The sequence below is a fragment of the Theobroma cacao genome, chromosome 2 (assembly GCF_000208745.1).
Source record: "Theobroma cacao cultivar B97-61/B2 chromosome 2, Criollo_cocoa_genome_V2, whole genome shotgun sequence".
NCBI lineage: Eukaryota > Viridiplantae > Streptophyta > Magnoliopsida > Malvales > Malvaceae > Theobroma > Theobroma cacao.
The window spans coordinates 18039469-18044469 of NC_030851.1; the positions used below are offsets into that span (position 1 = coordinate 18039469).

The 5001-nt window shown below is 35.1% G+C and overlaps 1 long non-coding RNA gene across 2 annotated transcripts; it reads left to right on the plus strand.

Annotated features, from left to right (window-relative positions):
- LOC108660592 lies at positions 1662-4295 on the plus strand. 2 transcript variants are annotated; one of them, XR_001926384.1, is made up of 3 exons: positions 1662-1869; positions 1941-2008; positions 4047-4295. It is a non-coding gene; the product is annotated as an uncharacterized LOC108660592 (long non-coding RNA). The 2 variants fall into 2 exon arrangements; XR_001926383.1 differs by lacking the exon at positions 1941-2008 and having other exon boundaries at positions 1663-1869.

Below are 5001 nucleotides of genomic sequence, written 5' to 3' on the forward strand. Positions count from 1 at the left end.
TGGGATTGATGCACTAAATATATTGAGTTTGGATTATTACTAAGACGTGTTAAAGTAAAGTTAGAATACTATGGTGGCGTGCCGGAGGGAATAACGAGCAACCGACAAGTAGAAATAGCTAAATACACCTTTAAGCTAATAGCGATGTAACATCCCGCTATCATAAGGTGAGTGAACTTGCACTAAAATGCTTTGGGTAGATATACATATATTCGATTGAATTACTTGAACTGTTTAAATTGTCTTTTTCTACAAAATACATGGGAACAAGCTTTTAGTGAAATGTCTTTGTGATGTGGAACATGATTGTAATGAAACTATATACCTCTATATGATGCCGATATGTATGTAAAGATATATGATGTGTATTATTAAGCAAAGTAATTTTGTATAATGGATGTAACCGTGCATGTGCGGAGTGGGCAATGCACATGCCGATTGAATGATGAGGTTTCGATAGTTACAACCGTGCATGTGCGAAGTGGGCAGTGCACATGCTGATTGAATGATGATGTTGCGATAATTACTACTGTGCATGTGCGGAGTGGGCAATGCACATGCCGATTGAATGATGATGTTGCGATAATTACTACCGTGCATGTGCAGAATGGGCAGTGCACATGCCGGTAATGATGCATATGAGCTAGGTGATGTGATGGAGGTGTATGTGCTTATATATATACATGATTACTATATAGATATGTTTTGATTTAAAATGTGATCGCATTCACTGTTGATAACTTGAGTATTGTCAATGTGTTCAATTTAATTTGCAACGTGGCGTGAGTGGATTTTCCCAATGGCAGTGAATACCCCTTGGATTTTATACGGCTAGAATCTCGATGTAGAAAAAAATGCCTTTTGCTGCTATGAGAGTCAATCTATTATGTTTGACTTACTTGAAGTTTACAAAAGCTTTCACTTCTGAACTTCTTTGTTGTTCATGAGTCTTTCGTTATTAAGTGATTAAAAGATCAAGATTTGAAATGAGGGTTTTTAATAAGGGTTAAGCTAAACTGTATTGTTTTGAACTTAAATGCATCATGATTTTTTTATAAAAAAAAAAACCTTCCTTAACGTTGCTTGTTCCCTTCCTATGTTCACTCACTGAGTTTGTACTCATGTTTTTAAAAATTCATCTTTTAGGTTTCCTGAGTTAAAGGTGGTTGGATCCTAGGACGAGGTGCTCCTCCCTATATGTTGCTCAGTAGGTTTAACTTGCCTTTAAGTGTTATCAATCGTGTCCAGAGTCACTCCGCTGACGGTCGAAGTCTAATTATGTGTATATGGATATTTGATGTGAAACATTAAGGTTCATTTGTTATTCTATATATGTATATAATGGTTGATGAAGCCATTATGAATGCATGACTGGGTTTTATGAATTGTTTTCAAAGGAATTATAATTAAGTATTACGAATTTCGGATTGTAAAGGAATATGGATTAATGTATAAGATCATGTAAGTAGGCTTGCTTAGGCTTTGTGGGCTGAGCCCATTGGGCCCTTGTGCCGGTCATGGCTCAAAAATTGGGCTGTGACAAAAAGATTATGGTAGGACTTAATTAAAACAGGAAAAACTTTGGAGGGTAAAATAGTAATTGTGCCATTAGTTTGTTCAAAGCTTCCAAAGAAAGCTTTGACTCTTATCTTTTTCTCCCATGACCGGTTCTTATCCACCTAAAAGATATTTTCTTCTTCCCTTTCATGCTCCCACGCCATTTTCACTTTACCACCATGCATTTGAAAAGAAAAATAGAGAGAATCGGCTAAGGAAATAAAGGAGAGAAAAGTGGAAGGCTTGGGTAGTGAATGATTCATGAGTAATTGAAGAAATATCAAGTGGGTCTCAAGATTCAAGCTACATAAGGTAGGATTTTGATTTTAGCTTGCGTAATTTTTGGAAATGAGTTGGTAAATTTGTAAGTATATTTGTGGCAGCTATGGTGGCTATGGGTGTGAGGAAATTTGTGAATTTTGTTAGGTGAAATCCAAGCTAAAACCAAGTGGTAAGCTTAATGCTACAATTTAAAGCCTATGATTAGTTTAATATTGTGAGAATGATTGTGTGCAATATGTAATGTTATTGTGATGTCATAGGTTTGGTTGGAAAGCAATTATATTAATTAGAAGCTTAAAAAAATAAAATGTGTGGATATGTGTTGTTAGGAAAGGCTTAAAAGGTTATAGATGTTGGTGCGTATGAATGAATATTAATGTTATGCTTGGTGGCAACATGTAAATGAGAATGGTAGTACATGTAGACTTAGAAAATGTTTAATGAAAGTAAATTCATAGTCGCTGCCATATGCTAGGTTATTGTTATTGTTGTGGAAATGATGGTTGGACTTGATAAATATCCTTAGAAAAGATTAATATATGTGTTAGAGTTATCAATAAGTTGTCAGTAATTATAATTTAAAGAATTGCGCAAGCAAAGGATAAAGGCAACTTTGGTAAAAATGTGTTAAGATGTATATGAATATGCAAGGTTAAGTGAGGAAAAGTGGTGATTTTAGCATAGTATGAGTTATTAACATGATGGTAATGTTTGAATAAGGAGGAAAATGGGACTGATAAACACTAAGATTATTGAATTTGGATTGTTGCTAAGAAGTATATAAGTAGAAAAGTTTGTCGTGGTGGCGCGCCGAGTGAAGCATCGAGTGACCGGTAAGTGGAAATAGCAAGATACACACCCGAATCAATAGCGACGAAGCGTCCCGCTATTGTAACGTGAGTAGGGGGTGCCTATTTCAAAATTTCCATAGCTATATAATGCTATACGTTTTATAAACGTTGCCGGATTTCAATAAATGCAATTGTTGAAAGCATGAACTGTTAGCCTCGATAGGCAATTTCTAAATGGATTTATAATGATTTATACACTGTTACTATAGAAAGCATGAGCTGGTAGAACTCGTACAAAATTGTGGATGCAAGTTGTTTGAAAATTGTTTTGGATATATCTATAGATGAGCTATATACGTAAAGTGTTTTAAGAACCGGGAAACAAGCCTTTTATACTGTTTTGCATTAAAAAAATATATGCCTTGTATTTTTGTGTGATATGCATAGTTAAATGCATTTGTTGAATGATTTATATGCAAAATATTCGAGACCCGGTTTTAGTTTGATCTTTGTATAAGAGAATATACCATGCCCTTTTATGTGAAAAGAAATTCGAAAGGTTGTTGAACCTTGTTTTCAAATGGTTTTAAGCAAAAGACTTGGAAACCTTGATTTGATTTTTTTGAAAATGATTTTAACAAACCAAGTGCGTCGAGAGTAGGTCAGCTGTCACTTCGGTTAAGTGTGACCCTCGTACACAAGTGAGCTCTAGCTAGAGGACCTTTGGGTCACTAACGGGCGGTTAAGCATGGCAAGGGCCACGGCCTATGATATATATACATAGCTAGGCCACCAGTGATATACACGGTTGTGACCGCTTGATTCTTCGATATCAGCCAACATCGTGGAGACTACCATGGCTATGGGAATCCGGTGGAGTGAGACTCCCAGATTGTTATTACATGGAATTTGGTTCACGTGTTGAGATTATACTTTCCTACTCGAGAGCCTTGTGAGTTTTCAACGCATACTCTTTTGCATGATGGAGAGTTAAGATTTTCTCTGCAGCTCCCATTGATTAAATAAAAGCTCTCAGTGCTTACTTGACAAACATGAGTTGATTTAGGTGGCTGTACACTTTGATTTCTTTACATGCCACACATTTTAAGAGCGTGCACACCTTTATACTGTATTTCATATTTTGATGGCAAATGATATTTTTGGTGATTGAAACTCTTTCTGTTACACTTATTTTCGACACTGTTTTGCCAAAGAAAGCATTGTATTATGATTTTACGATATTATTTTTACAAGGCACAAATATCCTTATTGTGATTTGGTTTATAAGATTAGCATTTTATATTCTAGTTTTATCATTCAAATGAGCTGCTTATTGCTTGTTTCCCATGTACTCCTTGCTCACGAAGCCAATGATCACTGAGTCTGTGAGACTCACCCCCTTATTCCCTTTTGCAGATAGTGATCGGTCTAGCGTGCAATCATCGGCACTTATGGTCCATCTCATATAGGTAAAGGCATCTCATAGCATTTCATTCCAAGTCACTTTGCTGCTAAAGGTCAAGTCGTAGCACTTTGTTTATTTAATTGTAAATGGATAGTGGCCTTGGTATAAGTACTAAATTGGAGATTTTAGACTTCATTGTATATACTTATGATTATATGTTTTAAAGATTGAATTGATTATTATAAGTATGGTTCAAGTTATGATACGAAAGTATATGGTTTAATCACTAATATGGAATGGTGATCGTATATAGTGAACTAATGGGTATTTCTAGTAAGGCTTGTTCGGGATTTGGCGGGTTTACTCGCAAGTCTTGGATGTCGATAATGATCAGAATCGAGGTCATTACATAAATCGACTCAATGAGTCATATTTTGCTTTGAAGTCTCATATTATTTCAATGGAGCCAATTCCTAATCTTGACAAAGCCTATAACGTGAATTTGATGGAAGAATCTCAGAGAAGTCTGCTGATCCAGTCAATCCTATTATAGAATCATCTACTATGATGACTACTATGGATAATAAGAAGAAAGCTAAAGTCAAATTGATTTGTAATTATTGTGAAAAGAAAGGCCATGTTAAGGAAAAATGTTACAGATTAATAGGGTTCCCTAAAGATTTCAAATTCATAAAGGGAAAAGGAAACTTCAAGAAAGGAAAATCAATGGTGAACAGTGTTTCTACTAAAAATAATTCAATTACAGGAATTGATAAAGATAAAAAAGTTATTGGTTCAAATTCGATGTTTCAAATATTACTTATTAAGTATCAAGTTTAGAAGTTGATGACACTTCTCTGTGAGAGTGGCATAAACAGTGAAGATTACTTTAAAGGTTCATTAAATTCTTAGCCAACAAAGCCTTCTTGAGTAAATTCAGCCTTTGCAGGTATCATATATGGCCTA